The sequence below is a fragment of the Equus asinus genome, chromosome 27, assembly GCF_041296235.1.
Source record: "Equus asinus isolate D_3611 breed Donkey chromosome 27, EquAss-T2T_v2, whole genome shotgun sequence".
NCBI classification, from domain to species: domain Eukaryota; kingdom Metazoa; phylum Chordata; class Mammalia; order Perissodactyla; family Equidae; genus Equus; species Equus asinus.
In genome coordinates, this window is record NC_091816.1 from 15,055,684 (window position 1) to 15,083,683 (window position 28,000).

General features: G+C 41.7%; 2 long non-coding RNA genes across 7 annotated transcripts in view; one reads left to right on the plus strand and one right to left on the minus strand.

Moving 5' to 3' along the window:
* LOC123281414 (uncharacterized) overlaps positions 1-28,000 on the minus strand; it is a 100,205-nt gene that overhangs the window by 21,318 nt on the left and 50,887 nt on the right. The gene's annotated exons all lie outside the window — the stretch shown is intronic.
* Positions 90-27,992, plus strand: LOC139042278 (uncharacterized). 6 transcript variants are annotated; one of them, XR_011498828.1, is made up of 8 exons: positions 90-434; positions 3,566-3,817; positions 10,482-10,564; positions 12,855-13,034; positions 14,992-15,172; positions 17,416-17,574; positions 22,122-22,269; positions 26,621-27,992. It is a non-coding gene; the product is annotated as an uncharacterized lncRNA (long non-coding RNA). The 6 variants fall into 6 exon arrangements; XR_011498829.1 differs by having other exon boundaries at positions 12,855-12,986; XR_011498831.1 differs by having other exon boundaries at positions 12,855-12,970.

The window sequence follows — 28,000 nt, forward strand, 5'->3', positions numbered from 1 at the left end:
TTTCTTAGAATGACTTTGATCTTTGGCTGCTGTCCCACCTGGTGGTGACTGAGGGCAGGTTTTCACTGGGTTCCACTCCATAGCTGGTGTAGGAGGAAGCACAAATTCATTGTACATAGTTCAGAATGCTTAGTCCAGGTTTAAAAACATTCCGTCATGCGCTCCTGCAGATGGTGGTGCAGACTGTCATTGTATTCCTCTCTCACCTCCGATGAGAGCTGAGGGTTGGCCAGTCAAGTGGTCAGGGTTACCAGGACCAGGGATTGGATTAGATTGCCCTCAGTGAAAGGAACGGGTTCTCAGAAACCCAGGAGTGAGCAAAGCAGGGAAACTTTGCCAATGTGCTAAATCCCAAGTCACTGAGCATCGGAAAGGGGCATCCACACCAAGGTGGGCCGGAGAGGACTCTGAAGCAACGTTACAGAGCCAGTAAGGTAAGACCAGACAATGGCAAGAGCCAGTTTTGCTAGTAAAAATAGAAATGCATGTGAAGTGTTTCAGGAAAATTCTTCCTCTATTAGTGCCTAATAAGTGGTAGCTGTGAGGTGAGGGGTTAAAGTAATAAGAATTCTAGATAGTTCCTGAGTCTGTATCCCTGTGATCCTGCTCCTATGAGAAGTTTATATTTTTTCTGCCTATCTGCTTTCCATGTCTGGACATGGGTGGTTGAGCATCAAGATTAAAAACAAAAAGTTTGAGATCGGATTGCCTAGATTTGAATCTCAGCCCTGCCGTTTGCCGGCTGCCTGGCCTTGGGCAAGGTAACCCGTCTGAGTGTCGCTTTCTTGGGGTAATAGAGCCCACCTCATGGGGATGTTGTGAAGGTTCAGTGAGACACTTTGTGACAAGTCTGTATCACAGTGACAGCTACTATTTTTGGATATTTCTTATCTCCACTCTTGAATTTCTATCTTAGATTCACTCTGGCAATGTTTCCTCTTTTATACTAGTGAAATAACATATGTAAAATATCTAGTATATGTCAACATAAATGTCAGCAGCCATTACTATTATTATTATTATTATACGTGGCATGACTTATCTAGGATCCTACACCAAGGTAGTAACAAAGCTGAGATTAGAAACCAGGTCTGTGAAATCCCAGTCTAAAGAAGCTTCCATTTAAAGATAGTATTAAAATGCCATTGACCTTTGCTCTATGAAATTAGTTCCTATTCATATTAATTTTAGGTGGTATTTAAAACCTATTCTCAAGGGAAGCCTTGTGCATTGTTGGTGAGATTGTAAATTGGCACAGCCACTATGGAAAATAGTATGTATGTTCCACAAAAAATTAAAAATAGAACTACCAAATGATTTAGCATTTCCACTTCTGGGAATATATCTGAAGGAAGTGAAAACACTGTATCAAAGAGATAGCTGCACCCCCATATTCATAGCAGCATTATTTACAATAGCCGAGACATGGAAGCAGCCTAAGTGTCCACTGATGAGTGAATGGGTAAAGAAGTTGTGGTAGATACAGTCATGCATTGCTTGACAATGGGAATATGTTCTGAGAGCATACTTAGGCGATGAGTGATTAGGCAATTTTGTCATTGTGTGAGCATCAGAGAGTGTACTTATGCAAACCTAGATGGTATAGCCTACTACACACCTAGGTTATGTGGTACACCATTGTATATATGGTCCATCGTTGACTGAAACGTCATTATGTGGCACATGACTATACAAATGTGTGTATATACATACAATGGAGTATTATTCAGCCATAAAAAAGGAGGAAGTCCTGCCATTTGCAACAACATGGATGGAACTTGAGGGCATAATGCTAAGTGAAATAAGCCAGACAAAGAAAGATAAATATTGTATGATTTCACTTACATGTAGAATGAAAACAAAACAGAAAAATCAAACTCATAGAAAAAGAGATCAGATTTGTGGTTACCAAAGGGGTATGCAGTGGGGGAATTGGATAAATGTAGTCAAAAGGCACAAACTTCCAGTTATATGATGAATAAGTGCTAGAGATGTAATGTACTGCATGGTGACTATAGTTAACACTGCTGTATGATATATATGAAAGTTGTTAAGAGAGTAAATCCTAAGGAAAATAAATTTTATTTTCCTCTTTTTTGTATCTATATGAGATGACGGATGTTAACTAAACTTATTGTGGTTATCATTTCACGATATATGTAAGTCAAATCATTATGCTGTACACCTTGAACTTATACAGTTCAATTATATATATACATAATTATATATGTAATTATTTCTCAATAAAACTGGGGGGGGGAAGCAATTCTCAAAGGATTTGGCTTCACCTCTAAAGTACTACCAGATCACAGTGAAAACTTCCAAGAGACACTTTTGACTCCAGTTCTGGAGTATTCCCCTAAATATTTTAGTTAATTATACTGTTTAAATATAAAAGGTCTTTCTTTTATCACTTAACTCAGCCACTTTAGCTTTAGAGCTCCAGGTTTCAGTTTGTTGCCATCTGGTTCTTCAGTGTACAGGGTGGGGAGCAATGGGGCTAGAGAAAAGATAAGTGCTAACTCTCTCTGGTGGCCCACATTCTGGATCTTCTGTGTGGACCTAAAGACCAGCCAGTGGTTGCACTAGAAGAGCTTGCTAAGGGTAGGACTTAGAAATCTGCATATTTTGATATCTCATTGAGTAAGAAATTACTTAGGTTCCCAAATTTCCAACCTACCCACTAATATCAGGGAGGCCTCCAAACCCTTAGGCTGTCTGACAAAGCTACGCATATTTACCAGGAATAGCAGATTCCAAAAGCTCCAAATTGAGAGGCCCACTGGTTAAGGTAAAACTGAGAGAAAAATCTAGAAAGGTAACCAGATAATTTGTTTTAAACAAAGAAAAGAGAGAGACACTTTTGAGACTAAAAAGGAAATTCTTAATAATATGCTAGTGAGTTAGAATTTGAACATCATCAATGTAATTCACCTGCAAAGAGAGAAACCATATGGTCATCTCAATAAATGCAGAAAAAGCATTTGACCAAATTCGGCGTCTATTTATGACTAAAACTCTTAGCAAATCAGGAATATAAAGGCACTTCCTCAGTCTTATAAAGGGTATGATAAAGAAAGTATGCCAATAACATCACACTTAAGTGAAAATATAAAATATTTTCTCCCTGAGATTGAAAACAAGACAAGGATGTCTATTATCTATTCAATGTTGTATTAGAGTTCCTAGCTAAAGCAATAAAGTAAGAAAACAAACAAAAGGCATACAGATTGGAAAGGAAAAATAAAGTAATTGTAATCACAGATCATATAATTATTTATGTATAAAGTTCTAAGGAATCAACGAAACGATTACTTAGTGAATTTAGTAAGTATGATGGTTAACATTGTGTGTCAACATGACTGGGCCACAAGGTGCCCAGATATTTGGTTAAACGTCATTCTGAGTGTGTCTGCTAGGGTGTTTCTGAATGAGATTAATGTTTAAATCAGTCGACTATGTAAAGCATATTGCCCTCAACAAGGTGGGTGGGCCTCATCCAAGTCACTGAAGGCCTGAATAGAGCAAAAAGGTGGAGTAAGATTGAATTCTCTTTCTCTGCCAGGCTGTCTTTGAGCTGGACATCATCCTTCCCCTGCCTTCAGACATGGACTCAGACTGGAACGTACACCATTGGCTCTCCGAGCTTTTAGATCTTCATACTGGAACTACACTGTCAGGTCTTTCGGGTCTCCAGCTTGCTGACTGCAGATCTTGAGGCTTCTCAGCTTCCATAATGACATAAGCCAATTCCTTGTAAGAAATCTGTCTGTGTATACCATTGGTTCTGTTTCTCTGGAAAACTCAGACTAATATGGTAAGATCGAGGGATATAAGATGACTATACAAAAATTACTTATATTTCTAAATACTAATAGTAAACAACTGGAAAATAATTCCATTTACAATAGCATCAAAATGAAAAAATACTGAGGAATAAATTCAACAAAAGATATATCACTATATTGAAAACTACAAAACATTGCTGATAAAAATTAAACAAGACGTAATAAATGGAGATATATATCACATTTATGGTTTGAAAAAGATGCCAATTCTTCCCAAGCTGATCTAAGATTCATCTCAAGTTCAACCAAAATTCCAACAAGTCTTCTTTTTGGTAGAAATTAACAAGTTGATTTAAAAATACATATGGAAATGCAAAGGATCTAAAAAAAGCCAAAACTACCATGGAAAAAAGGACAAGTTAGAAGGCTCATGTTTAAGACTACCTATAATAATACTTATTTTAATCAAAAACATTTTATACAGTTATCAAGAGAATGTGATATCAGCATAAGGATAGATAAATAGACAAATAGAATAGAAATCCAAAAATATACCCACACTTTTAGGATCATTTTCTTTTTTAAATTGTGGTTAAATGTACATAACATAAAACCTACCATTTTAACTATTTCTGGAGTGCACAGTTCTGTGGCATTAAGTACATTCACATCGTTCTGCAGCCATCTCCACCATTCATCTCCAGAACTTTTTCACCTTCCCAAGCTAATACCCTGTATTCATTAAACAGTAACTCCCTATTTCTCCCATTACCTCTTACATAAAAATTAACACAAAATGGATCACAGATTTAAATGTAGAACATAAAACCATAAAACTTTTGAAAGAAAACATAGGAGAAAATCATCAGGACCTGGGACTGATGAAGAGTTCTTAGACATGACACCAAAGGCAAGATCCATAAAATAAAAAATTGATAAATTAATATTTATCAAGATTAAAAATGTTTGCTCAGGGCTGGCCCGGCGGCACAGTGGTTAAGTGCGCACGTTCTGCTTCAGTGGCCCGGGATTTACTGGTTTGGATCCCGGGTGCAGACATGGCACAGCTTGGTAAGCCATGCTGTGGTGGGCGTCCCACATATAAAGTGGAGGAAGATGGGCACGGATGTTAGCTCAGGACCAGTCTCCCTCAGCAAAAAGAGGAGGATTGGCAGCAGATGTTAGCTCGGGCTAATCTTCCTCAAAAAAAAGAAAAATTTGCTCCGTGAAAGACTGTTGAGAGGATGGAAATACAAGCTACAAAGTGGAAGAAAATATTTGCAAATCATAAAAAAATAGACAAATGGCAAATAAGCACATGAAAAGGTGTTTAAGATCACTAGCCTCTAGGTGTATCAGGTCACTATACATCTATTAGAACAGCTAAAATAAAAAGTAGTGACAGGGGCTGGCCCCATAGCCAAGTGGTTAAGTTCGCAGGCTCTGCTTCGTTGGCCTGGAGTTTGCTGGTTCTGATCCTGGGCATGGCCCTACACACCACTCACCAAGCCATGCTGTGGCAGCATCCCACAGAGAAGAGCTAGAAAGACCTACAACTAGGCTATACAACTATGTACTGGGGCTTTGGGGAGAAAAAAAAAAAAACGAGGAAGATTGGCAACAGGTGTTAGCTCAGGGCCAATCTGCCTCACCAAAAAAAATAGTGACAATATCAAATGCTGGCAAGGATGTGAAGAAACTGAATTGCTTATACACTGCTAGTGCGAATGTAAAATGGTGCAGTCACTTTGGAAACCAGTTTGGCTGTTTCTTTACAAATTAAACACGAGACATGAATACTTATCTCCACAAAAAATCTGTACACAGATGTTGATAGCAGCTTTTTTTGTATGGCCAAAAAGTGGAAACAACCAAAATGTCCTTCAAAAGCTTCAACTGTGGTACATCAATACGATGAAATATTACTGAGAATGAACTATTGATGCAGACAATGACTTGGATGGATTTCAAGGACATTATGCTGAGTGAAAAAATCCAATTTCATAAGGTCATACACTGCATGATTTGATTTATATAGCATTTTCAGCATGAAAAATTTATAAAGGTGGAGAACAAATTAGTGGTTGCCAAGGGTTAGGAATAGGGGGGTGATGGATATGACTATAAAAGGGTAGCATGAGGGGGAACTGTGTGGTGACATGACAGTTCTGCATCTTGACCGTGATGACGGTTACAGGAATCTATATTTGTGATAAACAGGCACAGAACTCTACACACATACTGTAGCAATGTCAATTTCCTGTTTTACATTGCGCTATAGTCACATAAGATGCAATCATTGAGAGAAGCTGGGTGAAGTGTACAGAGGATCTCTCTGTACTATCTTTGCTACTTTCTGTGAGTTTCTATTTCAAAATAAAAATTTTTAAAAGAACACCCTCTACTTCTGGAAAGACAATATTAAGAAAATGAAAACTCAGGTCACAGACTGGGAGACAATATTTTCAATACATTGATATCTCAAAAGGAATTGGAATCAATAATATGTAACAGACTTCTATATATCCATGACAAAGACAAACAATCCAATTAAAAAAAAGGGGGCAAAAGCTAAACACATATTTTATTAAAAAAAGATATGTAAATGATCAATAAGCACATAAAATAATGTAACATCATTAGTCTTCAGGGAAATGCAAGTTAAAGCTATAATGAGATGCTGCTTCACACACGCTGGAATGGCTAAAATTGAAAAACTGCTAACACCAAATACTGGCTAAGATGTAGATTAACTACAACTCATATGTTGCCGGTAAGCATATAAAATGAGACCCTCACTTTGGAAAACTGGCAGCTGCTCAAAAAAACTTAAACCTACACCTCCCCTATGATCAGTAATTCCACTCTTAAGTATATATCTAGGAGAAATGAAAGATGTGCCTTCAAAAAGACTGTACAAGAACGTTTACAGCAGCTTTAAACATAATTTCCACAAACTGGAAACAACCCACACGTCCATCCATGATAAACTATACTCGGCAATAAAAAAGAATGAACACACAACAATATGGATAAGTCTCAAAAACATTACGTTGGGTGAAATAAGCCAACCAAAAAAGAACACCAGGTTTTTGATTCCACTTATATGGAGGTCATTTATATTCGAAAATCTGGAAAAAGTAATCCAGGGTGATAGAAACTAGAAGAGTGGTTGTCTGTGGATGTGTGGGTTGGGGGTTTGACTAGAAAATGGTCTGAGGGAATTTTTTGGGGACACAGAAATGTTCTATATCTTGATTGGGTTGTTGCTTATATGGATGGATACATTAGTCAAAACCCATTGAACCGAACACTTAAGAGTTGCATTTTTACCGTATGGAACTTTTAACTTAAAAAAGATGTGGGATCAAGGCCTAAACCTGGGTGGCCCCAGGGACGCTGAGATGTATGGTCACTAAGTCCGGAGGCTTCCAGCAGAAATTGGCAGGGTGACAAGGGAGTCCCCACTTTGCAGGAGAAGCAATGTAACAATCGGCTGCTCACTGAGCAGAAACTAGCCTCCTTGCCGGATGCCCAAAGTCCAAAGAAGAGAGACAGTCATCGCAGGGCAATTCTGGAGCAGAAGATGCTCGTGACACAGACCTGCACTGACTTGGTTCCACCCCAGAGGCTATTTTCTCTGCTGTAATTGCAAAAACGAGAAGTCCCCAAATGCCTGACCATCTGGTACCCTGGTTGTCACTGAGAGTAGGAAGAGCAGTGGGAGGACAGTTTTTCTCTATAATATTTGAACTGGGGCTAATTTTCTGGATAAGAGACTTGAGCAAGAGGGCTTGTCTATAATCTGAAGCATCCTGTATGCTGGCCTTTTCTCAGCTTGGACTCTGACTTTAGGGTCTCTGTTTGCAAAGCTAGGTTTCTGCCCAGTGGATTTGTCTTTGTAAGAGACTCTGAATCAATGACTTCTTTAACATACTTTGGTTACCTAACCTCCAGGCTGCATTTCACCTTTTTCATTGACTAGAGGATCCTTGGAGCTGAACTGAGAGAATGGGGTCTCCTGAGAGCCTCAAGCCTGGGTCATAGATGGAAAGAACATTTGGGCACTGCCAAGTGCAAGTGGGCATTCCAGCTTCCCTCTCTATAAGGAAGAGACTGTAACCAGGAAATTATCAGTGTTTGAACACTGTATAGAATGAAAAAGAGAAAAGCAATGGTATCGACTGTCTCAGGACTCCGTTCCTTTTAAAAGGTCTTTGTCAGCTTGCTTGTCTGACTTGTCTTTTGTAGTTTAATACTCCAAATAGGTTCTCCCTCCTGATTTCCCTCAAGGTTGGCGGCTACACCACCCTTCCAGCCTCTCAGGACCTTGGAGTCATGTTGATTCCTTACTCTTTCTTGCCCTCCATGTACAATGATGGTTTCCAAGTCCCGCAGACACTGCCTGTCCTGGGCTCTCACACCCATCCTCTCTCGTGCCCAGTGACACCTCCCTTGCCTAGACATTTATTTCCTCTTGCCTAGACCATTGCAGTTGACCTTAACTGACTTCTCTGCCTCCATCCAATCTATCCTATATGTTTATGTTCAATTATTTTACCTAAGGTACAGCACAGACCACTGCATTGCAATGCTCAAAAATCTTCAGCAGTCTCCTGTCACTTATAGATTTAACTACAAACTCTTTTTTGTTTTTAAAGATTCGCACATGAGCTAACAACTGTTGCCAATCTTCTTCTTCTTTTTTTTTTTTTTGCTGCTTTTTCTCCCCAAATCCCCACAGTACATAGCTGTATATTCCAGTTGTGGGTCCTTCTAGTTGTGGCGTGTGGGACGCCGCTCAGCATGGCCTAATGAGCAGTGCCATGCCTGCACCCAGGACCCGAACTGGGGAAACCCTGGGCCGCCAAAGCGGAGTGCATGAACTTAACCACTCGGCCACGGAGCCAGCCCCTACAAACTCTTTACTCTGAATCTGCTTTCCAGCCTCTTCTTTGATTAATCTCCCTTACACACCCAGTGGCCTGACTACTGCCATGCTTGATAACATTGGGCCTTGGCTAATAATATTCCTTCTTTTTGAAATGCTTTTCTTTTCTGTTCAATTCATCCTTCAGTGCTCATTCCAATGCTAATTCCTTTAAGAACTCTTCCCCCAGCTTCCAACTGGATGTGTTTTCTTCCTCCCCTAAGCCACGTCAGCACAGTTAAAAAAAACTCTTGTGGGGGGCCGGCCCCGTGGCCGAGTGGTTAAGTTCTCGCGCTCCGCTGCAGGAGGCACAGTGTTTCGTTGGTTCGAATCCTGGGTGTGGACATGGCACTGCTCATCAAACCACGCTGAGGCAGCGTCCCACGTGCCACAACTAGAAGGACCCACAACGAAGAATATACAACTATGTACCGGGGGGGCTTTGGGGAGAAAAAGGAAAAAAAATAATTAAAAAAAAACTCAAAAAAAAAAAAAACTCTTGTGGTACTTATTTTCTGTCTCATGTTGTAGCAAAGCCTATATTTGTCTAATTCCCTTTATTAGATTGTAAACTTCTTGAAGGACCAAGCCACATTTTACTTATCTTCATACATTCTATATTCTATATCTTACACATTATTTAACACATAGTAGTTATTAAATAAATATTTGTTGCGTTTACTTCAATTCCCACTATTTAAAAACAGTATTTACACAATTTGAGGTTAGGATTTGTGACTACATTTTGGCCTGAACCAAGATTTTTTAAAGTGTCAACTGTCCTCTTTCAAATAATTGAGTTTTTTCTTTAGTTTGTGTAACACGTTAAAAATGAGGAGAAAGGCCAGGAGGCAAGATTAATGCTCCTTAATACTCCTCAAACTATTATACACTTGTCATGGCCTCAGATAAAGAGACATCGTGCTTTCCTAGGGAATAAAGTATGGAAACTAAGAGAACTGTGGACCTTAGAAATTGGGAAGCAGAGTGTGGAATGCCCAGTGGTGGCCCAAGGCTGCAGGCAGAGAGCAGGAGGGAAAAAGACTCTGTAGGAAGACTTTAGAGCTGTGCTTGCCATCTGTGGCCAGAGCAGTTATCACGGCCACTTTGGCGTTATGACCATTTTTCTCTGGTGAACTTTCTATAAAATATTATTTTTGCCTGTGTTAATATTTGGTAAAGTTGTTCTTGCCAACGTCAGGTTGCCTAGGCTTTATTGAGGGAACCAAGGAAGGGCATTTTTGTCTAAGTTTGAACCAAGAGTTTAAAGGAAGAAGATTGGCTTTTACAATAGTAGGAGTAATTGAAATTCTTAAGGAAAGAATAAACTTCTGGAGGCCGCGGGGTGGGGGAGGGCAGAGTTGAGGCTGCCTCTGCGTCCCCCACTGTTTACTTGGAGATTTTCTTCTGGAGTTCTTCTTTGATAAAACCATGGAGCGTTTCCTTACTGTTTTAAACAAGAGAGCTGTTTCCTGTCCAAGATGCTCAATAAATGTTCCCTGATTGATTGCTGATAAATTCCTTGACTATTGCAAATGCATTAGCTCTGCTTGAAGAGAGAGCCATATGGAACTTCCATCCAAGAAGACTGCTGGCCATCCCGCAGCCTGGAAATGACCCTCAATCACAGTTGTTCTTTTTCTTTTGATAAACCATGGGCTTCCAACATCTTCGAAGCCCAAGCCCTGGCTTCCTTCACTGCACATCAGATCCTTTGTTTGAACATGATGAGAAAGGCTGAATCATTTTTCATGTTTCCACAGGCCTCCAAGGACACACACTTACTTGACCCACAGTCCCCATCTGCTGCCTCCCTCTCCTTTCACTGTGAAGGACAGATTCTGAGGTAGGAGGGCACTCAAACCAAGATGTTCCTTGGAGAGTGAGGAGCATGGAACTTTATTTAGTTCTCACGGCGGTCTCCAGTCTTAGGGGAGAGAGCGGCAAGAGAAGGACTGGGCCAGAGATGTCACCTCTCCTCACTCTTTTAGGACAGTGCTGTAGGTTTTGGCGTCTTCTCAATGAACAGTGCTGTGGGCTGTAGCCTTTTGGTTTCAGCAATCAAGTTTGGGTTCTAATGAGGACAGCGGTACTGGAACAATTTGTTTTTAGGACAAGGTTTTCCCTGCCTCTTTGGGAAGAAGCCAGTGAGGAGGAGACACCTCCAACTGGGTTTCTACTCTCTGATTTCAGATCGTAAGGAACTTTTTGAAACTAAACACAAGCATAGTAAAAAAGGCTAGAACATATTGATAAACATTTACAAAATAAAATTTGAAATCCCACCATGCAGAGATAGACACTATTATTACATATGTAAATCCTTCTAGATATTTTTCCCAAGCAAATACACACACACATGGATTCTAAAAATAGATTCACACGAATTGCTCTGCCATCTGGGTTTTGTTTTGGTTTTCTTCTTTAAACATTACCTTGTGAGCTTCTTCTTTGTCAATAAATGTAGATATACATAAACATTTGTGATAACTTCATGTATTTGATTTTATGATGTCTTCTGGTATGTTTCATTGTTTCAGTACTGGATTCGAACAAAGTTGTAGTCATTAATATTAATTATTTTGCCTAATTTTACTTTAAAATTAGGGTTCAAGGTTCCTTGGGTATAATATCATATTAGTATTTTGGGCAAAGAGGTCTAACTTTTGGCTTAAAATATTTCTTAGTGTAACCCAAATATCGTTACATATCATTCAGGGCCACCTCGCCCCTCATGAATTGAGGTAAAGCTGGACTATGACTCTTGTTCTAGAGTTAGAACAGTTCAGAGACCTTGCCACAACTTCTCCATCTTCCTTTTACTTTTCTCTGTTTCTATTTCTGAGCCCATGGATTCTGGAGTGTCCCACCTTGAGTCAAATTTGGACATAAACCTGAGTATAGAACTTTACCCTTTCTCTGTTTTCCACAAACAATAAAATCCCTCTCTGTGTTTTGTAATGCTGAACTGGAGATTTGAAGGATCGTAGAGAAGAATCCTAACACGAACCACATAGTCTTCCCACAAGCCTCTCTGCCAACACTTCCCAAAGCCCGCTTGCCAGATGAACGACCTTCCCTACTGCATGTTGACCCTGCCATGACCGCAGACACCCTGCCCCCAATTCTTCCTTCCTCCAGTTGGGGAGTAACTCCGTGTGGTCAGTCTGTCCATGGGATCCACAGGATTCTGGTGGACAAAAATAGCACAGATATATAAATATACTTACTCATTTTGGTTAATTTGAATGGAACTGGCTACATTTTGATATATCGTTCAAATAGACTTAGTCACTTAAAGTAGACATTTGGAGCAAGAAACAGCTTCAAAGGATAGTGGTCAGCTCCCTCATTTTGCTGTATAAGAAACTGGGGCCTAATGGGCCAATATTCCCAGCCACCTGCAGCTCCTGAGGGCCAGAGCCTTGCCCAGGATTGCAGGTTTCTCGCTTCTGATCCCACTCCTTCATATTGTTAGGAAAAAGAATCAGACTTCCTTTTCTGACTAGAGAGCGAGCAGGAAGACTTCTCCATCCTCTGCCCCAATCCTTCTGAATCAGAAGGATCCAGGATTAGAACATGCAGATAGAAGAGAGAGTTTAGGCTTAAAAAAAAAAAGGCAGAAATCAAAGGAGATGAATGTTTAAATATCAGAGAAAAGAGTTTACTATTAACGTTCAAACCAAGAAATCTAACATTGTTGCTGTGACTTTTCTTCTGATTGTCTCATAAATCCGCCTAAAGCCTTTATGACCAAGATGGCCTCAATTGGGAGACCCTGGCCTGGAATCCAAGATTTTGAAGATTTGTTCCAGAAGTTGCCCTCTGACTTTTTGTACAATCCTTGGAATTACCTTAACCTTTTTGTGACCTGACCCCCTCTGTAAAGGGAGATAATATTACTTGCCTTAATACAATGCCTTAAAAAAAAATCTGAGATTCCCAGGGGCAAGTTGTGTTTTTTTGTCTAGAGGGAAAAATGATACTTTGCCCCTTCAGCAACATTTAGATAATTATCTGAAATAAACAAGGTAATTAAGTTTATTCTTCATGTGTTCAGTACTTTTCAGTTAACAAAATGTAATTACCCCAAGAATGTTTCACCTTTAACTTTGTTTCATCTTGGAACATTATAGATCGTGTCTCACAGAAAAAACTGCCCTTGGAGAAGGACATTTGAAATTATAGACAAATTTAGCCATCTTCTTGGCGTGCAGTTCTGAAGTGTGCTTGGAACCTCTCTCTCCTCTGCGTGCATATAACAGAAGGTACAGGTCCTCCTGGCTCCTCAGATCTAGTCCTACGAGGGAGTTAATGTGCGTTAGCTTATATATAAGTCAATATGCCAATGCCGATGACTCTAAATTATACCCCTCAGTTCTGAATTCTTCAGTGAGTTTTTTGCTTGAATTCTGCCTCCTGGGTCTCCACTTGAGTATTCAACAGCCAACTCCTATCTCCAAATGTCTGGCAAGGGGCTCATTATTATCTTCTCTTTCCCACATACCAGGCTGCCCTCTGCCCTACTTGTTCATCCAAGCTTGACGTTCATTCCAAACCATTCCCTTCTTCTTACCCAGCATTTTCAGTCAGGAACTCCTAGCAATGTATCTGAAGTCTTTCTCCTCTTTGTCCCCACATCGCTGTCTTAGTTTAGTCCCATATCATCTCTCATTTGAGCTATTGCTAATTATTGATCCAACAAATATTTGTTAAAATTATACTGTAGGCCAGGCCCTATTCTAGGAACTTGGGATGCAATTAGCAAACAAAATATACAAGGATCCCTGCCCTCAAAGAGGTTATATTCCACTGGGGGGAGGAGAAGGCAGATAAAAAAAACATAATAAATGGGTAAGTCATATAGCAAATTTTAAAAATAACAATTGCTATTAAAAAAAAGAATAGAGTAGGAGTGTTGGGAGGGATTGACGTGGGGAGGCTGCAGTTTGCCATTTTAGATGGGGTGATTGGAAAAAGCCTCCTTGAGAAGATAACATTTGAGCAAAGATGTGAAGGTAGCAAGGCATGTAGTTACCTGGGGGAAGTACTGGAGGCCCCAGGAAAAGGCCCTGACATGGGAGCGTGGCTGGTATGTTCAAGAAGCAGCAAGAAGGTCAGTGCGGCTGGAGTGGAGGAAGCTAGGGGCAGTGGTCAGAAATGAAGTCAGAGTCTGTTACATGAACGCCAGCTTTTTCTGAGTGGGATCAGGAGTCATTGCTAGGTTTTGAGCAGAGGAGTGATGGAATCTCATACATGTTTTAAAAGGATCATTCTGGCTGCCACATTGAGAACAGACTTAGAGAAACCCGGAGAGAAACAGAGACTAGGTAGGATGCTGTGGCAATAAGGCAGGTGAGTGATGCTGGTGGCTGGGACAGGGTGGTAGTAATGGAAGTGGAGAAGAAGGCAGATTCTGGAAATAGTTTGAAAGTAAAGGCAACAGAATTTCAGGAAGGACAACTGGGTTGTGGTGAGAGAAGAAGAGTCAGGGATGGGAGTTCCTGAGTGGTTTACCTGCCCCTGGGTTCTCCCCATCCAGCACTCTCTCCTCAAAATCCATCCTTCTGCCAGAGTTAACTTTCTAAATTGCAAAGCTGATCCTGTCCCTCCTCACTGAAAACCTTCAGTGGCTCCCCTTTACCTAAAGCCCCTTCATTTACTACAGCAGGCCTTTTGTGATATGACCCTGCCTTTATTCTCCAACTTCATTTCCTGCTGCTCTATCTGACAATTCCAAACCGCCTGCAGGGGCCTGCCTCACCATGCTGAATCGTGGTTCTGGGTCTTTGATAATACTGTTTCATGTTTTCTGACTTTGCTCCTGAAATCCCCTTTCTGCTGATTTGCCTGATGGATGGGAACTCAATCTCCAGTCCAACCTCAGACATCACCTCTTCTAGAAGGTGAGCTGAGTGCCCTCCTGCGAGGACCTACAGTTTCCTGTGCACACCCCCTCATAATGATCCTCACATCCTGCTGAACTGTCTGTCTCTTTTGTAACCGAATATAAGCTCCTCTCTCCTCCTCTGCAAATAGCACATTGCCAGGCACATAAAGTCATAAGGGGGGCTGTGTTTGCTGTTCTGATTTGAAAGCTCAGAGGCTGGGTTTGCATAAATCTAAATTAAGCCAAACTCCTCCCCAGTCCTTGGGTCTCTGGGCTGTGTCTCAGGAGACAGCGTTTATCACCTTTCGTCAGTGAAGACCAACAGAGGTCAGATGAAGTGAGCGCCTCCCGTGGCTGATGATTTTCTCTCTGTCTCATTGCAGGTTCTTGGTGCATCCCTTCAGCCAGCCTGGGCTCCCAGTGGTCTTGCCACCACCCCCGCCCCCAGATGGTCTGCAATGAGTCACATACGTTTGACAGTATTTCTTTCCTGAACATAAGAAAACAAAAGCACAAGAGAAAAAGCATTTTCTCTTGGCAGTACTGGTGACTGTCCTTTGCGGGGTGAGCATGGAGGTGAAAATCTCAGCCCAAGGGGAGTAGCGAAGGGGTGTCTCATTGTGGCTGACATAGGTCCAGGTTGTCTTTGTCGACATAGTCTTAGAGAAGCAGTTGAGGCCATTTTGTAAGCTTTCTATTCGAAGAAAATCAGGAACAGAATAAAAAGTGGTTTTGGACACAAGTGCTGAACGAAACAGAGCAGATGTAGGAAGCACCAAGCTGGGCCTTTCGGGAGGGGAAAAACGAAATGAGAACCCAAACAAGGCATTCCCCCCACAGAGAAATAAAGACGCCAATGCTACATTACACTGTCTGTGTAGCTCTCACTACAGGGGTTCTGGGATTCCAGCCAGGTGCACAGGGCCACAGCCTGGGCAGCTGAATGGTGCCAAACCCATTTGCTGAAAGACAATGGTGCCCCAGCCTGTTACCCAGACAGCCCAACAAATGTGCCTGGGAGAGCGGAGCCTCAGAGTAGCCTCATCAGCGGCAGCTTGGCAACCTCACGTTCTTGGGAAGGATAGAAGGGCGGGAGGGAGAGGAGTGGGGAGATGTTGACAAGGGCAGTGGGTTTGGGGCTTTAAAAAATCTCAAATGCCCCGTGACTCTCTAAGTCTTTGGTAAATTACCTTTTATTAGCCTTGTTAAGCCTCAGCAGCCTGGAATTGTCTCCTCAAAACTCAGCCATCTGTTCCCCTCCTGTCTAGAAACATGACCACACACGCACACACAAAAGACTTTCATTTCTGCCAAAGATTATTCTTTCTTTTAAAAAAAATGGGAAGGGAAATGGAGAGGGGGAAATGAATGAGGATGAATGTTTTAGAGGCAGTCACATAAAAAACGGATATTTCTAAAACAGAACCCCGACAAAGAGCATTATTAATTTCTTGGGGACTGGAGTCAGGACATTTAACACATTAGTCAGAACATTGTTGAACAACAACTAAATGTGTATTAAGCTGCTTTTAAACGCGAGGGGCTGGGCTAGGAGCTGTGAAAGAAATAAGACTTTTCAGAAAGAATCCTTGTACTCAAAGGAGACAGGAGTAAAAGTTTAAATCACAGCTTAAGGGAAAAGCCAGCTCAAGAAATGTCGCATGACAGGTGTCTGGTATAGACTAGAGGTTCCGTATTCATTGGGAAGAGGGTACAAGCACTACGACTGAAAAGTCTGAAGGAAGGGAAAGGGAATTCTGGTGGATGGAAAAGAACCCCCGATGCATCCAGTTCATCTTCCTACCCGAACAGGAGTCCTTTCCACAGCACACAATTTCTTTTAAAATATTTTTGATAGCAGGCATCCATTACCTCCCAAATAGACCCCTTTTATTTTGAGGATGTTCTTTTTTCTAGAAAATTCTTCTCAACATTGAGCTGAGATCTAGCTTTCTTTAACTTCCTTATGTTTTTCTTCCAGACAATAGAGAATTTTATCCAATCCCTCTTCAGACTTGCAGACAATCACCAGCAGCCCCCGAGTCCTCTCCTCTCTAGACCAGCCATCCTTGCCTCCTCCCCAACATGACTCAGAATCTAGCCATCCTCTGGCTCCATTCTAGTCAGGGAATGCTCCTGCCAAGGGTGGTGCCCAGCCTGAGCCCAGCACTCCAGATGTGTTCCGGCTGAAGATCCTGTGACCACAATTTCTCCTCCTCTGCACATGATTCACTTATTAATATAGCCTAATGTTGCCTTAGGTTTCAGCCACCACATTGCATTGTAAGTAATTAGCAAACTTGAGATCAACCAAAAAACACTTTGCGATCAAACAAAAAACCTAAATGTGCTGCTAAGCCAGCTGTCCCCTGCTTGAGCTGAAGGTCCATATGGGCATTTTGGAGAGGAGTTGAAAGCATTCTGGTTGAGGTGAGAAGCTTGGACAATAGGTGTTCAGGAAACACTGATAGCTATCAGACATCAAAATTGACCTTGATCTTACAATAAATAAAATGGTATAATACCAGCATGGATATAAAGGTAAACACAATAAAGGAACAGAGCCATGGGAATTAAGTATTTATTACAAATTTCCTTTCAAATAAGTGGGATGAGTCTAGGCTGTTCAATATGTGGTGATGGGAAATTTAGTTACCCATTTGTTTGGCATGATGATTCAATGCATCTTTATCTATTACTCTACACTCAAATTAATTTCTTTTCTTCTTCTTCTTTTTTTTTTTTTTGGTGAGGAAGATTGGCCCTGAGTTAACGTCCGTGCCAATCTTCCTCTATTTTGTATGTAGGACACCACCATAGCATGGCTTGATGAGCCATGTGTAGGTCCATGCCCAGGATCCAAATCTGTGAAGTGACTGCTGAAGTGGAGCATGCAAACTTTCCTACTATGCCACCTGGCTGGCCCCTCAAATATTTTAAAGATCTGGATATTATAATATATAAAAGTAAGTATATACAAAAAAGGTAGCTTTTTAAATTATGGGAAAAAACCTTCCTAAGAAAAAGCCATAAGACTCAAAGATGTTGTTTAAAATGTCCTATCCAACAGAAGGCATTCGTTTTCGTTTTTCTAAGTGTTAAAGCATCCAGCTTCGTTTGTACTCACGGATAATGAAACTTTGGCTTGTGAGAGGGTTGGATTGTAAAAAGAAAGAGGATGATTTTCTTAGGAGAAAAAAATGGGTAACATTCTGTAAAGTGTTATGAAAATATAAAATATTCTTTTTATGTAAACTTTCCAGACTGCACGTCTATTCCTAACTGTGCTTCTAAGAACATCTATACATATATGTAAATATAAATATATAATGTGTATATATACATATCTATACATACATAAAAATATATCTGCATATATAATTACATATATGGCATGAAAGTATCGGAGACCTCCAAGGTTTCTGTGTCATATCACATTTACATATTCTACCCTCTTTCGCTAACCCCTATCCAAATATTTCTTAGAGGAAAGCTGCCCCCAGGCTCAGTGCCGCTGATGGACGTGGGAGCAGCTTGGAGGTAGAGAAAAGAGCTACATAAGAAAGATGGTGAGACACTTTTTCTGAGGAGTGGAAAGGAGGATTCCAGGCATGTGTAGGAGCTCTGAAAGAGGTTATTGAGTGAATAAATGATTGAATGAACAAATACATGAAGGGCCAGTGGTTGAACGGCTTTTTAAGCTTTTGGTCTTAAAGTGGTTGAGCAAGAACCCATCACGAGGTGTTGAGGAAAAACTGACATCGCAGCCTCAATCCTACAGGCAAGTGACAAGAGGGACCTTTTGGTTCTATTTGTTCCTTAATTGGTTGGTTTTTTCCATCAAGCTCTCACCTGTGACAGTACAGTCCGTGCTGGCTGTAACTCCCCTAGGGAGCCTCATATGAAAATGATCCTAGTTTCAAACATAAAGGCAATTGCTAGTGAAACATAGAAATTGAACAAGAAGAAATCACGTGATATAATCATATAAATAACTTTATTGTCTGCTAGTGTCCCATTATAACCCTGCCTCTGGGATAAAATCTTGACTACCCTTCTGCCCTGTGTTGTCACTCTTAGATAAAAGAAAGTCCTTCAGTCACTGTAAGGCACAAAGTATAATTTCAATAATTTAACATGTCTATAATAAACCTTAAACTTTAGTTAACATTAAACCTTGCCACCTCCCACCCCCGCTAACTGGGACCTACCGTGAGCTGGTTGGCTGCTGGAGTGATAAAGAAAAGGCTCTTCTTCTCTTCTCCTGCCTGGTAATGGTCCCCTCTGTCCCTGCCAGCTTGTCAACCAAGGGTCCAGACAGAGAGAAGGCCATGTTGCAAGGGGCACTGGAAAGTTCTTATCCAACTAGGACTGGTCTAAGATGGCTCACCCTCTCTGGACCTGTAAATATTTGAACATGACTCTCTCATAAGCCACATTATGGGTTATTTAGAGATTCCCTCACTTTGTGCCCTTACAATTCCTGTAGTATGGGCTATGATGTTTCATCAGCTGACTCCCTCTTGCTCAGCTCTTGGTTTTTTATTGGTTCAGTCCAGCCATAATCCCTCTTGTGGTCTCCTCCTCCTTCTGGTAGGCCTCCACCTAGATTTCAAATGGATCCAGCATGATTCCGTCTCTTCCAGGACCCTCTCTGTTCTACAGGAAACATGCATTCTCTGCCCAGGCAGACTCTAGAGACTCAGAGCAATCCCTAGCTGGCAATTCTTCTTCACAAAATGCTCTACAGTTCCCCAGCACATCTTGCCTGACTTCCAGATGTCCTGGGCAGAGTCAGACAGGTATCCACATTGCCTTCCAGCCATGGAGAACACATTTCAAACTCTCAAAACAATCCCATTAAAGTGACTCCTACCCGTCTCCTTTAGATAGGCCTCAAAGCAATAAATCCCTCTCTCTGACAAACCCTCCTTCCATATTCTTTCTAATTCCCCTCTCCCGACCTTTTCTTACCCCTGATCTGTGGGAATAGCTCTTGCGTGAGCGATCCAAGACTTGCGTGACCAGTTTTCAGATATTTCCTTTGAAAAACTGATACTAGTCTGTCTCACAACTAATTTGGTATTGGATACTTTTTTTAGTGCCTCGGTCAAATAGTTCAATTTAATATATTTTTATACTAGTTGATCAAATGTTACTTTTTATCCCAGGTTGATGACTCTGACTTTCATGGCTAACTGGAGATCCCACTGGGAAAATTGGCTTATAATCTTAATATGAATGTATAAAAAGCCACAGGATTTTGGAAAGATTCATCTATTTAACTTCTTTTCTGCGGTAGCCAGCTTTCAAGATGGCCCCCAGTGATCCCTGCCACCTGGTAGTCATGCCTTTGTGCAATGCTGCTGTATCCACACTGTATCAGTGTGACCAACAGAATATAGAGAAGTGATAGAATGTTACTTCCAAGATTAGATTATAAAATACTTGGCTTCTATCTTGCTTGTTCCCTTTCTCATGCAGACATTCACATAGATATGCCCTCTGGGGGAAGCCATGTTGTGAGCAACCTCATAGAGAGTCCCACGTAGGAGGGAACTGAAGCCTCTGGCCAACAGCTGTGGGAATGAACTTGAAAGAGGTCCCAGTTAAGCCCCAGCTGACAGCTTGACTGCAACTTGATGAGAGATCCTGAACCAGAACCACCAAGCTAAGACCCTTGCCCCTCAGAAACTATGAAATGTAATATTTGTTGTTTTAAGCTGCTAGATTTTGGGGTAATTTGTTATGCAGCAATAGATAACTAATATACTGTCTTAGTTGGACTAACGGTTTTTTACCTTTGCAAAATACTTTCACACAGATTATTACATTTACCAATATAACTAAACCCCTCTTTATATTCTAAAGTCCATCATAAAAATAAAATGCAAATTAGAGAACTCTTCATTTTGTCAAAATATTTATTACAGGATTTTTTTTTTTAAAGATTTTATTTTTTCCTTTTCCTCCCCAAAGCCCCCCAGTACATAGTTGTGTATTCTTCGTTGTGGGTCCTTCTAGTTGTGGCATGTGGGACGCTGCCTCAGCGTGGTCTGATGAGCAGTGCCATGTCTGCGCCCAGGATTCGAACTAACGAAACACTGGGCCGCCTGCAGCGGAGCACGCGAACTTAACCACTCGGCCACAGGGCTAGCCCCCAGGATTTTTTTTTAACAAGCAAGATAATTGAGCATAATTAAAATATGCTTCAATCTATAAAATTCAATTTCCAGACAACTTTTCAGAAATATTTGTATTGTATAAATAAGATACATCTGTAAAATCATAGTGTAGAGACTCAGACAGGACTCGAAGAGGTTGTCTGAATTAGCATGCTTGTTTTGGGCCAGTCTGCACCCTAACACTCCCACACATAGCACCTCTATTTATTAACAACTTCCAGAAAAGCAAATGTGTATGGGGTGAGGAGTTTTGGGGAAAAGAAGCAGCATTTTACGGTCGTTGCAGTCAGAAAGTCCTTAATAGGTAACTAAATCATTTCACATTCAAAATGTTCTTTGCTCTTCTTCATTTTCATAATGTTCTCCCAAAAATAAGGGAGGGAAACAACCATTTCCCATCTGGAGAAGCGAGGCAGAGACTAGAGAAAGAGGCTTTCAAGAAATGGTGGAACTGTCATGAGAAGGAAGAAAGATGGCTGATCTAGACTTCACCCAATAGACCGTGGGTGGGCTTTGTTCTGAATACAGGGACCTGAGAGCTTGATAATGTAATGCACTCTCTGCAGTTATAAATATGTTTCATATTTTATCAATAATAAAGCAGCTGGAAATATCAGTCCTAAAAAAAAACGGTGTGGGAGGGGGTAGGGACTGAATTTAGAATACAGTATTCCCCCCTCATCTGGAGTTCTGCTTTCCACAGTTGCAGTTACCTGCCGTCCACTGCAGTCTGAAAATATTAAATGGAAAACCCCAGAAATAAACAATTTATAAGTTTTACATTGCATGCCCTTCTGAGTCGTGTGATGAAATCTCACCATCCTGCTACGTCCTGGCTGGGACATGAATCATCCCTTTGTCTGGCGTATCCACCAGAATACGCTACCCGCCTGTTAGACACTTAGTAGCCATCTGGGTTATCAGACTGACTGTCGAGGTATCGCAGTGCTTGTGTTCAAGTAACTCTTACTTTACTTAATAATGGCCCCAAAGCACAAGAGTAGTGATGCTTGGGATATGCCAAAGAGAAGCCATAAAGTGCTTCCTTTAAGGGAAAAGGTAAAAGTTCTCAGCTTAATAAGGAAGGAAAAAAATCATATGCTGAGGTTGCTAAGACCTATGTAACTTTTTTTTATAGTATAGTGTTATGATTATTCTATTTTATTATTATTTACTGTTGTTAATCTTTTACTGTGCCTAATTTACAAATTAATCTTTTTTTTTTTGAGGAAGATTAGCCCTGAGCTAACTACTTCTAGTCCTCCTCTTTTTTGCTGAGGAAGCCTGGCCCTGAGCTAACATCGTGCCCATCTTCCTCTGCTTTATAGTGGGATGCCTACCACAGCATGGCGTGCCAAGCGGTGCTATGTCCGCACCGGGGATCCGAACCGTCGAACCGCAGGCCGCCGAGAAGCTGAACGTGGGAACTTAACTGCTGCGCCACCAGGCTGGCCCCTAAATTAATCTTTATTATAAGTATGTATGTATAGGAAAAAACAGTGTGTATGGGGTTCAGTATTATCCATGGTTTCAGGCATCCACTGGGAGTCTTGGAACGTGTCCCCATAGATAAGGGGGGCTATTGTGTGCCATTTCAGCAGTAACAAAGAGACAAATACTAGGTGCTATGTGAGAAACATAATGTGGCTTATTAGACCAAAAATATGTTCCAGAAGCAATTCTTGGGTTGGGTAAGGAGGAAATATACACGAGCTCCCTTTCATACTCCTTCTCGCGGAGTGGAATCTGAATTCAGAAACTGCGTTTGTAATGCGGAAGAGTCATCTCCTTAAAGACTTCGTATCCCCCCTTCACCTTCCTACATATCTACTTCACCCTCCGGAAGGTTCTGGGTTCAGGGCTGCCTCCATCTCCATTATGGGGCGTGACATGCCACACAGTGAACATTCCTGTCTGTGTCAGGGCTCTATTTTACAGTCAGGCCCAAACAGTCTCTGGACCAGTCCCTTTGGGAGTGGTCTAGCCTCCCCTCAGTGTTCTTACGCAGTTAATGGAAGGGCAGCAGTCCACACCCACCTGTCAGGTCTGTTAACCCCATCTTCCTCCTTATCTGGGAGACTGTCTGTGCAGGAACTCAGGCGACTGTGAGGGGTGCTCAGGCATACTCAGCTACCTCTGGTAGACTCAGGTTTAGGAGTTTCTGATTCAAGGGTACTTTTCCAGGGTTCTCAAACTGAGATTTGTAATTAAAAAGGATCATTTGAGACTATCTGTGAAATATACAACGAAAATTTTAAAAGCCATATGTGCTAAATAGTTAAATTAAATATAGATTATCAGTATATGTTTTACACCCACAAGTATGAATTGAGCTTACAAGGATGGATTCTAAATTCAGAATCCATAATCCACTCTTTCTCTTTGATCCTCATTGTCTTCCTCCTTGACTGTCCTCTTATTATCTCCAGTCATCACCAATGATCTTGTCATTTCTTGCCACGCCCCCTCCTGTTGTAAACTGTGTTGCTGGACTCTCTCCAGAACTCCTGTACAAATCTTTGTGCATTTGTCGATTTGTACCTGGTTCTTGGATCCCTTGTAACCAAGCCACAGCCCTGATTGAGACTTTCTGCTCTACTTAAAGCCGAATAACTAGCATGTCTTTCATTTCCAGCTATGAATAAGCTGTTGGCACCCAGATCTATCTGTTTGCCCCAGTTCTCTTTCTGAGTCTCAGGACCACATGTCTAACTCCCAACTGGAGCCCTTTGGTTTGCTCCTCTCCCGCGTCCAATCAACCGTAAAGATCCATCAATTCTGCCTCCTCAACATCTTGTGAATAATCCTCATTTCCACTGCCTAAGCCACTACCCACCATGTCTTGCCCGGACCACTGCCACATCCTCGTATTGGTCCCCTCACCTCCACTATCATTCCTGACTAACCTATTTCCCACTCAATAGCCAGAGGGACCTTTCTTAAATAAATATCTCATCATGCCACTCCCTTGTCTAAAACCCTTCAATGGTTTCCCAACAATTTAGGGTCAAGTTCAATCTCTATACATAACAAAAATTCTCCACTCACTTGTCCGGTCTCATCATTGCCCGTTTTCTATTCATTCTCTATGCTCAAGACCTTACTGGGTTTCTTTCAGTTCCACAAATTTCCCATGCTGTTGCTTTCCTCTGGACCTCTGCTCATTTTGTTCCTCCTGCCTAGTACCCTCTTCCATACCTTCTGCCACTTATCTGCTCATGTTCTCTCAGTATGAATATCCTTCCTCCAGGAAGTGCTCCCTGACTGCTCTAGACTGGGTTTATATGCCCCTCCTATGTGCTCTATTGTGCTGGACACTTCCATGGTCATGGAAGTTATCACACTGCATTACACATTGGTTATCCTTCTTCTTACAGGACTCTAATCACCAGGTGAAGGGCCAAGTCTGCTTTGCTCATTACTGTATAGCAGGGACCTAGGATGGTGCCTGGCACATAGTAAACCTTTAATAAATATTTGCTCAAAAATAACTAGTTTCCAGAAAATACCATCAGGTAAAGTTCTCCCCCTGGTGAGGTATGGGAAATTACGTTGTTGCCTCCATATATACTACCTGGCAAGCTATCCCTGAAGTCATGGAACAGAAAGGCTCAAGACAAAACTACAATGCTAACATCATGTGGTTTATGGAATCAACTGAAAATGCACACTGAGAAGCAAGGGAAAAAGATGAGTTTGTTAACAGACTTAGGATCAAGTGCAGGAAGAGTGGACCACACTACCCGAATCCTGGGTTACACAGTATTCTAATGTTCCCTCTCTCCCTCCTGGCCTCCTCTCTCTCATCCGTCACCTCTCACCCTCTCCTCTGTCATGGGAGCTTTCCCTGCTGAGCAGAGGTGAGCTTTGAGCAAACTGGACAAACAGATAGAAGGTACCTAGGGCCAACCCACACTTATTATATCTGACAGATGTAGGACAGTTATACCTGGCCACAGGTGGAGGTCACCACTGATCTGTTGAGCAGCCATGGCTTTTATCTGCATATTTTGGACAGCGGATATGTGGAACCAGAATGGGTGGGTGTCACCAATGACCGGTCACTTTAAGACCTCATAAGTATTCATTGCCTAATGTGCCTCATGTATATTTAGAGATTCATGAATATTGGCACCCCTTGTGCCTTCCATCCTTTTCCACCTATGTTTAGCACACACACATGCTCAACTTTATCTGTGTCTAACCTCTCAGAAATTTATTCTCTCACTCTTGTGGAGGCCAGAAGTCTGAGATCAAAGTTTTATCAGGGTGGGGTCCTTCTGTGGGCTCTGAGGGAGAATCTATTCCATGCCCCTCTCCTAGCTTCTGGTGCTTGCTGGCAATCCTGGGTGTTCCTTGGCTTGTAGACACATCACTCTAATCTCTGCTTCTGCCTTCATATGGCCTTCTTCTCTGTCTCCTGTGTTTCACGTGGCCTTCTAATAAGGATACCAGCCACTGGATTTAGAGCCCATCCTAATCTAATATGACTTCATCTTGACTAGTTACATCTGCAAATATCCCATTTCCAAATAAGATCACATCCACAGGTACCAGGGGAACATGAACTTTGAGGGTAGGCACTATTCAACCTAGGACAACACCTAAACACATCTTATGAGTTTCATCCAGCCTATGAGTAAGGTTATCTTATATAGTAAAATTGAATATCCTCAAATAATATAATAAACACACCTTCTCCCTGGAAACAAAATAAATCTATTATACACGGTGATTCTGCTTCCTCCACTTGAAAGCATCTCCTGGCTGCAACCAAACAGCTGCTGGTTCCTGACAGTAGAGGAAAAGCTCAAGATTTTCTCTTTTCCCTCTTTGAGGCCCAGCTCCCGTGGGTTTCCTTGCAGTTGGTGGCCAAGCATTGCACAGCAGTGAGGCTAAGGGCTCACCTTTGTGTGTGTAAGCCTGTGACCACCCTAGGAGCTTCCTCCTGATCAGGGACCTGCCTCTAGATGCCCAAGGGAACCCCACCTCCCAGAGCTCATGGCCCCTCTGGGACAGGCCAGGTACTTCCAGGGCCCAAGCTGCTCCTGGTTAAGGCCTGGATGGGGGGAGAGACCTTTCAAGGGAAGCAGAGAAAATTTTCTCTATGCGGTATTTTGCCTGTGGAACATAAATACTCACTTACACATCAATGAATTGCTTATTTGTCAGAATCTACTAAAATTGGAATAGAGAAAAAGAGCTTATTTCTAGATGTCTGAAAGTAAGGCCACCTAACTACATAGAAGTAGATGTTAAATTCTGTAAGATAATTGTAATTTTTAAAAACCTCTCACATGATATCACTCATTCCTATGACACCATCATCCTAGGCATATCCCTCCACGGTGGCATTTATTTTGTGAATTGCAGAGACTAGGTTCTCCTTGAGGTTGGGCATACTTCTTACTTATCTTTGCCTAGCACATTGCCTGGTATTGGTAGACTGCCAGGAAATGTTTGTTGAATAAATGACCAACTGAATTAATTAATGAATTTTTTATACTTGTAAACGAAACTATCTGATCACCCACAGCATTTACCCAAATGAGGTGCAGCTGCTCTCCCTCATGTGCGGTAGTAAATGTTCATTTTCATTTTCTCCTACCTAGTAATAGACGGAGTCTTGTTTCACTTATTTTCCCCATAACCCCTGGGTGACCCTAAATGAATGCTTATCTATCTGGTCAAAATTCCTCGCATGGTTATCATTCCTATCTCTCTTGACTCACAGTTTGATCAACTGACAGAGTAGGTATTCAGTCCCTGAAATCAATCTCTCCAGATTCTTCATCAGTTGACTTTGTTGGGTCTGACTTCCTTCTAGCTCCATGTACAAGCCTTTGTAAGTGGACCTCGACCTCAGCAGCCCCGGGGGAGAGTTCCACAGACTCGACTGAGCAGCGCACAAGTCTTCAGCCCTGATGAGGACCTATGTATATGTATGTGTGTAGACATACTGCTACTTGGAGCCAAGCAAAAGAGAGTTGTAAACTAATGCAGCCTCTGCTGTTGACTCGGTGTATGCTGCAGAGTCTGTTCATCTGTACACAGCGCCCACCCTTTCAGCCATGTTGGGAGATAATTATGGGAAGAAATGCAAAACCCATTAATTCTCATTTAACTGCCACAGCATGTAATTTGAAGCCAGGCCAGCATCAGTGAGAGGAAAATACCTGATTGGCAGAAATTTCCAAGAGAAAGGAGGGCAAGAATGGCTCATCTTCCCAGTGTGACATGTAGGCCCTCAGCTGAAGAAGCCCTCAGGCTGCCTGAGCGCACCAAGGCAGATAGAGTCGGGTTCTTCCTTGGGTTGAAATTTCTACCTTGCCAAAAGTTAGACTTTCCGAGAAGCAAATTAACTCTTTTGACCATTTCATATAGTCTACTCCCCCTGCAATGGTCAGTGGGATCACTACTGTCATAGGCACTGTCAGAGGTAGAGAAAGTGGGTGATCCCAGCAGCACTGCTGAATTGCCTGGGCAGTGTTTACACTGACTATGACCCAGGTGGCAGGCACTTTGCCTTCTGTGCAATCTCTCATCGAATACCTCTAATGATGCTATGATGTAGTTTATCACAATTTTTCAGATGAAAAACTTGAGACTTTAAGAAGATATTCTCAAGAACAGATATGCAGCAGAGAGAGGATTTAAAGCCAGGCCTGCCTGACAGCTGAGCCCAAGAACCAGGAAGGTGACTGCAGGACGTGGGCTTTTCCCAGCTCCAGCCTATATGGTCTGCATGACAGCGCCTGGTCTGGCCTTACCCCCATAACTTCAGAGGCAACTCTTCAACCTTACTTTAAGCTCTTCCAAAGGGGGAAAATTGGTATTCTCATGTAATTTCCTTTTGCCTCTTCACAAATATTTATTACTAAATATGTGACTATATATATATATATATATATAGTGTATGTGTGTGAGGAGGATTTTCCCTGAGCTAACATCTATTGCCAATCCTCTTCTTTTTTCTTGCTTGAGGAAGATTAGTCCTGAGTTAACATCTGTGCCAATCTTCCTCCATTTTGTATATGGGATGCCACCACAGCATGGCTGATGAGTGGAGTAGGTCCACATCCAAGATCCTAACTTGTGAATCCAGACCGTGAAAGCAGAAGGCATGGAACTTTAACCACTTGGCCATGGGGCTGGCCCCTGAAAAAATATTTTTTTAAAGAGTTAAAAGCATGACACTCAGGGGGCG